Source organism: Acinonyx jubatus, chromosome A3 (assembly GCF_027475565.1).
Source record: "Acinonyx jubatus isolate Ajub_Pintada_27869175 chromosome A3, VMU_Ajub_asm_v1.0, whole genome shotgun sequence".
In the NCBI taxonomy this organism is placed as follows: Eukaryota; Metazoa; Chordata; class Mammalia; order Carnivora; family Felidae; genus Acinonyx; species Acinonyx jubatus.
This window is the reverse complement of record NC_069388.1, coordinates 132,157,749-132,168,242: the sequence shown is the minus strand read 5'-3', so window position 1 is coordinate 132,168,242 and position 10,494 is coordinate 132,157,749. Positions and strand designations below refer to the sequence as shown.

At 48.3% G+C, this 10,494-nt stretch overlaps 1 long non-coding RNA gene across 1 annotated transcript; it reads right to left on the bottom strand.

Annotated features, from left to right (window-relative positions):
• Positions 1-420: 420 nt before the first annotated feature.
• LOC128311324 (uncharacterized) lies at positions 421-7,391 on the bottom strand. The gene is made up of 3 exons (XR_008289708.1): positions 5,383-7,391; positions 4,368-4,521; positions 421-3,925 (listed from the first exon to the last, which is right to left on the bottom strand). It is a non-coding gene; the product is annotated as an uncharacterized LOC128311324 (long non-coding RNA).
• Between the last annotated feature and the right edge of the window lie 3,103 nt (positions 7,392-10,494).

The following is a 10,494-nucleotide window of genomic DNA, read 5'->3' as shown; positions in this document are numbered from 1 at the left end:
GAAGCTAGGAACAACAAGTTTAGGGAAGAAATAAAGAGTGTCTTGTGGATATGGCAGATTTAAGATCATTACTAAACATCCAAGTGAGTTGTATGGACAACATAGGCAGACTGGATGCAGATTCACACCCGCAGCTCAGAGGTGAGGTCAAGACTGGAAATATGAGTTGGAGGTCATCTGTTTATTTTTAAAAAAAAATTTTTTAACGTTTATTTGTTTTTGAGACAGAGAGAGACAGAGCATGAATGGGGGAGAGTCAGAGAGAGGGAGACACAGAATCTGAAACAGGCTCCAGGCTCTGAGCTGTCAGCACAGAGCCCGACGTGGGGCTCGAACTCACGGACGGCAAGATCATGACCTGAGCTGAAGTCAGCCGTTTAACTGACTGAGCCACCCAGGCACCCCGTAGGAGGAGGTCATCCGTTTAAACATGGCATTTGACATCTCAGAGAGATCTTCTCAGAGAATGTGGATGGAGAAGAGGAGAAGCAAGGGCCAAGTTTGGGGTATGGAAAAATTAACAAGTGAACCTAAGGAGAGGGTGTGTGGTGGCCTGAATAAGGGCTCCCCCTTGTTCAGATGTCCATGTCCTAATCCCCAGAACTGGTGAGTATCTTAGCTCACAGGGTAAAGGGGACTTTGCAGATGTGATTGATGGTAAGGAGGTTGAGATGGGGAGACTATCCTGGGATGCCTGGGTGAGCCAAACATAATCACAAGGGTCCTTATCAGAGGGGGGCAGAGAAGGTAGGGTCAGAGAAAAATGCAAGAACAGAAGCAGAGATCAGACCGGAGAGAAGATGCCATGCTTCTGGTTTTGAAGGTGGAGAAAGGGGTCACGTGTCGAGTAATTGGGTGACCTATAGATGCTGGAAAAGCCAGGGAGCAGACTCTCCCCAGGAGCCTCCAAAGGGAATGCAGCTCTGTCCACACCTTGACTTTAGCCCAGAGAGATCCTTGTTGGACTTGTACTCTACAGAACTGTAAGATAATAAACTCATGCTGTTGAAGCCACTAAGTCTGTGGTAATTTTTCACAGCAGCAGCAGGAAATTCATATAGGGAATCACTAATGATGTCCGGGAATCAGCAGCTGGGAGCCCAAGGAGGGAAGCAAGTGTGAGGCTATCTGTGCTGCACAAGTCCGTGGGGAGAGCATCTCCAAAAGAAAGGAGGGGATGCGAGATACGGTCCAAGGGGAGAAAGTTTTGACGGCTGGATTTGCTAAAATGAAGGTTGTCGGTGACAAAGTAGCTTCCTAGAGAGTGGGCTTCACCACAGCTTTGACTGGAGTGGGTTAAAGAGGGGAGGAGAGGCGGTGGAGAGCACAGACATGGTCACTGAAGTTCGCTAAGGAGTCAGATGGGTGGCTGGCGCGGCTTGTGTATTTCCTTCCACTGAGTCACACGCTAATGGAAATGTCCCAACAGAAACTACAGAGCTGACCTTGTAGGAGGAAGCCTTCATGGGCTGGCAGCAAAGAGCCCAGGACAACCCAAGACACATTCCATCCGGGACACTGACCTTGCCGAGGGCCTTCAGGAGGGAGGGGGGCGGCACGCAGATGGGATGATGCGAGTGAGGGCATGGAGCCTTTCTCTAAGCTTCTCCAAGCTCAGGGAAACTGGGGTCATCCACTGACATGGCGGAGATGAGAAAGGAATGGGTCGGGAGGCTGGGGAAGAACAAAGAAGTTTTGAAATTGCCACTTGGCGGAGCAGAATCGCCATCTGCCACCCAGCAGCCGTAAAAGCAGGGATTCAAGGTATGTCCGTTTCCTCAGCCTCCATGAGGTCTCCATCTCCACCGGGTGTGGAAGCACCAGGAGTCCAAGGTAGAAGGAGCATAAAAGAAAAGATGGGCTTTCTTTTATGTTCCCTAGCAAAAACCTTACAAAATTGCCCCAAATGTCACACCTATATTTTGGCAAAAAAGAAAAGCATCCTAAAGGCAAAGCCTGTGTTTAGAACTTGGACAGCAGGAAGGACAGTCCTAAAAAGTTAATGAACACAACAAACTCAAGGTTCTTTGGGGACAATTTCGAGGCATTAAAACTTAGTTGTCAGTTTCGTAGTTTTTTTAAAAAAAAAAATCAACGTGAAGCTTTGTCATGGGTGCTGTAAAATCTGTTATCATGTCTTAGCCTTTGGAAGTTTTCCTTAATTTAAATGTTGAACTATGACACAATTTTCATAAGCCTACACTGCTAACCATATGTTTCTAGAGAAGAAGGCTGTTTGCACTGCCTCCCCCATTTGATGAACTAGTTTATAACCGTGAAAATGTGATTCGTTTATTTATACTTAATCAAAACACACTACAAAAAGTTGATAGCTTACTCCCAGAGCTTTGCATCATTGCCGACAGATGAGAAAAAAGTGTTCAGCAACTTAATCTGACTTACCATCATAAATATTCACATCTTACATATTTGTTCCACGAAGCGGTTGTGTAAGTGGCTTTCATTGATTTTCAAATTTATTGTCTTGACTGTATAATGCAAATCAATTATTGAAATTGTTTAGTAATGTGCACCCATCCAATAAATAGTGAAGAATTTTCCTCTCCCTCTTTGTCTCATGAAATGAATTAAAATGAACAGGATGGAGTTTTAGAATCCTATAATCCATCATGCCCACATTAAAGAGGATATTTCCATCACATAAGTTAAACAAGTTCTCTGCATATGCAGAGCGAGTAGATGGTAAAAGTCTACCATCATCAATAATTTCTTTCTTAAAAAATTTACTACTAGGAGTTCTGTTTCCAGTAATATGGCAGGCCCAGTGTTCGGACTAAATCCTGAAAACAGCTAAGAACTCTGGATATATATTTTTTGTAATTCTTAAAAACATCTTTATGAATATCAGGCCAAAATCTAAGGGAAAATTGTAAGTGAGAAGCCTACTATTGAAATCACTTTTGCCTTGAGAGCAAATCCGGTGAACTTTCATCTTCGTGGCCTTTATGAAAAGCCCGCATCCCATTACAAAGTGGAGAGTATGGCAGGAGACCATTCTTCCACAGAGCTGGGACCCCAGAGGAATCCAGCCCCCTATGAGGGTGAGGGAAACAGACCCCACACTCAGGCCCACAGAAGACCACCACAGTGCTAAGAGCACCGGGCTAGGAGCAGGTGCTCCTTTAAGAATTTGTCATGAAAAATAAGCTTTCGACCGCGATTAACATTAACTAAGATGAAATCCACAGATTGAAGAGTTTTGGACTTGCCAGGTAAATTTTACCAATAAAACCAGAGTAGCTATATTAATATCAAAGGGGGAAAAGAGTAGATTTTAAAGTAAGAACATCATTAGGGACAAAGAGGGTTACACTGTAACAATAAAAGAAAATTTACTGGGAAACCTTTTTGCCCTAATTTTATTTTTTTGGTTTGTTTTGTTTTGCTTTGGCTTGGGAGAAGCTACTGTTACTCTTATTTTTACCCCAAAACCTTATATATTCCATGAGGCATTTCCAATATCCTAAAGCCCTTGGCTTTGGAACTGGAAAGCCAGCTTGGGTTCCATGGAAAGAGTCTGAGATGCAAAACTGTACCCAGGGGGGTTTACTGGGAGTGTTCTCAGAAGACACATCTTTGAGGAAGTGGGGGAAGGTGGAATTGAGCACTGGGAGAGGATGACTCTTGCCAAGATTGCATGTGGACCCCCCAGGCCAGTCATCGGACATGGACTGCACTCTGAGAGGTGAAGGAACCTTGCAGGGGGGCACTTCCCTGAGGCTGAGGGCAGTTCCCAGAAAGGCAGCTGAGTGGTGGACAACCTGGCCCTGAAGAGACCTCCAAGCAGAGCCCCACAGTGCCCGTGGTCCAGAGTCACCACGGATGAAGTTGCTTCTTGTCATGAGTGTGCCCCATCAGGGAAGCTTCTTCTCCAGGATTTTGGTCGGACCAGTTGCCTGAGAAACTTAGAAAAGAAGGTGATTATAATAAACAACTGCCCCCTGCCGCAGTTGATCTCAGGCTGTGACTGACACTCATCATCCCCCCCTCTGCCACCAATTCAAGACTCCCCACTCCTTCTACTTGCTCCTCTGCTGGTCTAGGCAGGGGGCCTAGTAGGGGGACGCAGACATCATCTCTGAGGGGTCTGAACCCCAGGTTATCAGTCTCTTCTCAGGATATGACTCCTGTACTTGTCCACCTGTGTTAGGAGCACGAAGAGACTCTCTGGAGCAACCTCGGAGCATCTTCCCTGGCCTCATTGTGCATCTACAACCCAACCTCCCTGATGACTAGGGTCAATCATGCCCACCATGATGAAAACTCCTCTTCCTGTCTGCTTGTTAATCGTCATGAGAAACTCCAAGTGACCAGGCAGTGGGTATAAAGTTCTGTAAGTGTCTTACTGTGTCCTCTGGTGAAGACGTTCTTCCCCTGGAAGCCGCAGAAGCCAATGTGGCAAGGACGGAAAGCACAGTTCCCTCTGTTGGTCACTGGGACCAATGGTGAGAAAGACCTCTCCTACTGCTATCTTCTGGTTCTCAGAGCCATGTATTCTACCTGCCAAGGCCACAGCATCATCGACACGGCATGCACTCTGTGTCATAGAAGATCATGCTCCGCACTCATAAGGCATCATCTCTAATCTGGAACCTTAGCTATATTCGTAAGAGGTTTTTCTACCACTCTGGCAGGCTGGCAGCTTCTAGATGATGTCATATATGATGAAAATGGTGGATTTCATGGCCATGTGCCCACTGCTGAGCCCCCATTTCAATAAAGTGGGTCCCTCGACTGAACTGATATTACGTAGAATCCTGTGTTGGTGGATGGTGGTGCTGGCTTAGGCAGGTGCTGGGTGCTTTCCTGTGGGCAGGAAAGGCAAACCTATGCCAAGACTATGTGATGATCTCACTCAAGATTCATTTGTATCCCTTCTATTATAGAAAAGATCCCTGTAGTCAGTATTTTACTAAATGTCTATTACTACCACTGGGGGCTCATGGCTAGTCTCTGCTAGCAGATTGGCCTTCAGCAGTAACTGTACTTAGATAGCCTTGGTGAATGGAAGCTCATTCCAATGGGCTCACGTGTAGCCTTCATCTCTGCTGCTATGGTATCTGTTGTACCTGCACTGGGATGGCTGATGACAGGCTAACTGGTGTCGACTGGCCAAGTCACTCTGTTTGCTTGCTACCTCCTCCATGGTGAATGCACTTTGCTGGGCATTACCTTGTGATATGTGTATCTTCACACTCTGCTAACTCCTAGGAGCCTATCCTCAAGCTTCTTCCTGTCTCCCAGATGCCAATCTTTCTCTTTCACCCCCGTTCATGCACTTTGCCATAAGTTTCACATGGCACATATTCTTATCTTTGGCCAATTCTCTTTCCCTACAAAGTAGATGACTAGATGACCTACCCAGATATATGTCCCCTGGAGGACTGCTCCTGGCTGCCATCTTCCAAGGCCATCCCTGAGCGGCGTAGTCCATTATTTACACGCACCGGTGAATCAAGTCGCCCTGGCCCCGTAGCGGACCATCGATGTGAGCTGAGGGAAAAATACCGGAAAACAGTGCTGGGTGATATGGGGCCCAGCTAACTGTGCAACTTCCTCATTCACTCTGACCCTGCTTATGTCCAGGCCTAGATATCTCACTTCCCCTTATGATGAGTCCACCCAATCTTATAAGTCAGTGGGTCTGACAGAACCCAGCCTGGCCATGCAGTTGACATCCCATGGTGACATGTCCCCACTCTACCAGGGCCGAGAAGCTTACTAAGAGCTACTTTTCAAATGATGCATACCTTTCTGCCACCGATAGACATGGCCTTTCTCCAAAATGTCAGGGGTTACCTTCTGACTCTCCTGGGGCTTGCCATAAGCTCCATGTGATGTCTTTTGCCACCATACATCTCCGTAGTGCCATAGAGAGCATACCGTCCCACTCCTACCAGTGAGGACCATAGGGGCGACCAGGTTGTATGACACAAATGGCAGGGTCACTTACACCACCACCTGACCTGCTGCAGACGCTTTCTTTCCTGGATCCTACTCAAAGATGACCGCCTTCCATATCACCCAGAAAAATGGGTTGAAGCAGTATTTACAGGGACAGAAGATGCTGCCTCCAAAGTCCAAAGAGGCCTACTAAGCATTGTGCTTCTCTTTGTTTTGTTAAGTTATTCATTTAGTTAGTTAGTTAGTTTTAAGAGAGAAAGAGAACACAAATGCATGTGGGGGAGTGGCAGAGAGAGAGAGAGAGAGAGAGAGAGAATCCCAAGCTGACTCCAAGCTCAGTATAGAGCCCGATGCAGGGCTTGATCCCATGACCCTGGGACGATGACTTGAGCTGAAATCAAGGGTCAGATGCTCAACTACCTGAGCCACTCAAGCGCCCCAAGGTGCAAGGTTCTTAATTGTCCAGGTACCCATCCCAAGTATCGGGGTCTCACCAATTCTCTATTCGGACCCCGACTTTGGAGACCTGAGAATTTAACCTTCTCCAAAACTCTGCTATACGTAAGATTATGACTGGCACTCCAGTTGACCTGCTGGAGAACACTGGGATTTTCTCACAAGCTGCCAAGGAGGCACTCGGGCTTTCACAGTTCACCTTAAACTGGTGAACCTCACCTCAGCCTCCTGCTCTCCTCAAGCTGAGGAGCTCTCAGCCACAATCACTCGGTCTCACCTCCAGCTCACCATTTTCCCTCAGCCTTTCCAGCACCATCCCCACCACCAGTGATGGCGTCCTCGCTGTCAACCTGCCACACACACTTCTCCAGTTTTCCATCTAGAGCCCACTTTTTCACAACTATTTCCTGTGTCAACTGCCTTAGAAGTTTCCTGGAAACAGCCTGAGGTGGAAGATTGCATGCAGAAGGTTTATCAGGGAGTGTTCCTGAGAAGGTCCCCTGGAAAGAAGACAGACAGCACATCTCAGGAGGAAAAGCTGACTTTCAGCGAGGTTGCGATGGAGGCTACCCTCAGCCAACCCTGAGAGGCACTCTGGAATTGAAATAGCCCATCAGGTTTGGCTCCAATTGGGGTGAGGAGGCCGAGCTTCTGCATTCCTGCCTCGGTCAGTCAAATGAGCACGGGCGCCATCCGTGGGCACGTAAGCTTGAACGAGGCAGTTCCTGGCAGCAAAGGGTGATGTCCAGCAAATGACTCAGCTGTGAGCCATCTACAGCCTTTGTTCCCAGCGCAGGGGAGGGTGCATTCCCTGGGGAGGGGTCTGGGCAAAGTGGTACCCGCAGAAAGGTCTTGTTTGAATAGGAAGAGTAGAAAAAGGAACAAAGAAATCTGGGGTGAAAGAGGAAACTTCAATTAACATTTCAAAATATCATCCCACCCAGCAACTTGACAGTTTGCTAAGAGTCCCCCTTCCCCATTCTGCACCCCTAAGACACGGTTCACATCACCCTCTTTCCCACCATGCTGAAATGCCTCTGGGATCATAATTGTCTTATAGCTCCCAGGACCCTCCAAGCCTCACACGGTAGCAAAAGCAAGTGTGGAGGAAATACGTGAGGTCATCAAACAACTCATTTATATTCCTTCTGGCTAGTTACGGGATTCCAGGCCAAAGGGAGGAGCCCCAAGGTATAGCAGGAGGGCATTTCAAGCCTCCCCAAGCCCAGGGCTCTTTCCTAAGACTTCCATGGAGGATGTCGGGACATCACACAGCACAACAGATTCGAGGCAAAGACCTGAAGAAACCATACTGTTTCCTCAAACGGGAAAAAGAAAACTATGGTAAATGTGTTGTAGTAGCGAGGCAAGCGCACAAAACCGAAAACGGAAACACGGCCAGGCGTGCTCAGTGCCGCAGATGTCCAGGACCCTGGGCCGTGGGCTCAGGCGGGCAGAGCCCTGGCCTTGAACCAGAAGGTTTCGCTGTGTATCTCTAGAGCGAAGAACCAGAAACTGGCCTTACTCCACCCTCCGAGGCCGTACTTTATGTCCGCACAGCGGGCTCACAGAAGAATCCAGCTGTCCACAGGGTCCTTGGGCAGGTTGGGTAAGAGATACGCATAAACAAGAGTGAGCACCGCCACCCACATGAGGACAGGAGCTAACATCTACTCTTCCTGTGCAAAGCGTTCCCCTGGGGGCTTCCGTGTGGACGGCTCCCCTGAGGAGAAAGGCTGGGGATGGAGACCTGAGGACCCATCACACCGGATAAACCCGTGGCTCAGTCCCGGCCCTACTGATTCCTGGCTGGGAGCCTTTCACTCAAACTTCTGACAATGTTGTTTCCCCAGTGATGAAAAGGGTTAGGAACCCCAAACTTTTGAATGTGTTATAAGGACTAAAATATGTAATGTGTACAGAGCATCGATAGATCATTTCTTGTTGCAGAATAACAGAAGTTTTGATGTGCTGGGATCCTTCCAAAGAATGCTAGCTGTTTATCAAGAGGTTACTATCTTTTTTATTATAAGCTTTCCCCCAATGTTTCAGTACATCGTTTTCTGTGAATTGAAAGGTCACATTCTCTATCATTAGCTACCAAGAAGGCTTGATGTTGGCCACCATTTTGATTTTGCTTTAAGGGGAAAAAACTAAGTACTGTGGATGGCAGTAACTTTGGGCTGAAATCACTGCTCCCCACCCCCCACCCCCACCCATTTCATGTGCATCCTCCCTGACCAGCAGGACCCTGGGCTAAGAGGTGAGGCTCCTTGGGACTCGTGGGCCTGACCAAAAGCCCCCAAAGCCAGGGCTGAGGGGGCAGAAGGATGACGCTCCACAACCCTGACAAGAAAGTCCACAATACATATGCTTTCTAGAACCCCAGCCTCTTGGCAAGCCTCAACTCCTCCCACCACCACTGTCATCAGCAGAGCAGGGCTGACCCACCAGGTGGCCCTGAACTTCCCATGCCCTGAGCAGACCCTAGGGCAACCCAAACATTGGGCACATTCCCACTGAGCCAACCTGGGTCAGACCCACCCAAAGGCCATGGTATCTGACCCACCAAGAAACCGACTAAAACGCCATTCCTTCTGGCAAGTGACAGGAAACCAAGAAGACACCATGGCAGTTCTGAGGTTAGCAGGGAGGGTCCTGCCTAGCCCAGATCTCTGGTTTCTGTTCCTCCCACGGTTTGGTCCCCTCCCGCACTTTAGTCAGGGATCTAAGTGAATGCAAGATACAGGCAAGTGACAGAGGCTGCCAAGAGGTCAAGGTTGTGTCACCCTCGCCTCTGCCTCTCCAGGCCCTGGCACACAGGACACATCATGGCCGTGAAGGATTCTCCCCCTGTCGCCAAACCACTCTTGACTCTTCCCAAGGCAGGGAATCATATCTGGGGAGTAACAAAGGCCACACACAAGTGATCCACCACAAGCATTTGGATAACTGGATACAAACCAAGATTTTTATCACAGTTTTGTGTTGTTAACAGTCAAAGGGGAAAAAAGAAAACAATGTGACTGTGCTGAGCGCTGAGCCCCACGCACCTCTGAATAGGAAGCTCTCCTATTCCATTAATGAGTGCATGTGTGGAGTTGGTGAACTTGGTACAACAAAATCGGGACTGTGAACCCAAAAAGGAAAAGAAGAAAAAGGTTCACAAACTGTTATTTTATTTGGAAATAAAACGCAAATTATTGTAAAGAATAATGGGCCGATTGCTATAAAGCAATTTATACATCGCTATAAAATGCCTCTGGTCGGAGCACTTAATGCCCCATGGAAAGGGGATGCCAGAGAAGCAGGAAGTAAATGGAAGAAGTAAAGAGCTGCTGAGCCAAACCCCACCTTACCTGGGATGGAGCCACCAGCCGGGGCGTCTCAGACCCCAAGATCCCAGGCTCACTGTCCCTCACCCACGCTGCTCAGTGGCAATGAAGGCCTTTGAGCAACAGGAAGCACAGAGCAGCTTGGGTGTGCTCCAGGAGAGAACAGACAGACGGACTGACAAGAGTCCTGGGAGTCTTGAGAGCACGATCTTACAAACTCCCATTTTGGAGTTGCAGCTTCGCGACTCCTGGAGTAAGTGACAATGGTAAGGACACTACTTACTTCATGAAATTGCTGCAGAGAGTAAATGGAACCGCTCTCATAAAGTGCCTAGCGCGTCACCCTCCATGCTGTCTGTCATTTTTGTAATTGTCTCTGTTTTTCTTTTAATTTTTTTTAACGTTTATTCATTTTTTCGAGAGACAGAGACAGAGTGTGGGTAGGGGAGGGGCAGTGAGAGAGGAAGACAGAATTCAAAGAAGGCTCCAGGCCCTGAGCTGGCAGCACAGAGCCTGACATGGGGCTCGAACTCACGGACCATGAGATCATGACCTGAGCTGAAGTCGGATGCTTTAACCAGCTGAGCCACCCAGGCGCCCCATAATTGTCTCAGTGGTGCTGCTTTTCACAGTACCGCACCGCTGAGCTGACAATTAATGGGTGTGGCCTCCCTCCTTGGATACTCGCCCTGGGGTGTCACCTACTGCAGGCCAATGTCACTAATCAAGAGGACACTGGGGCAAGCCCCCAAGCTTGGGACTTTCATCTCTGACCTGT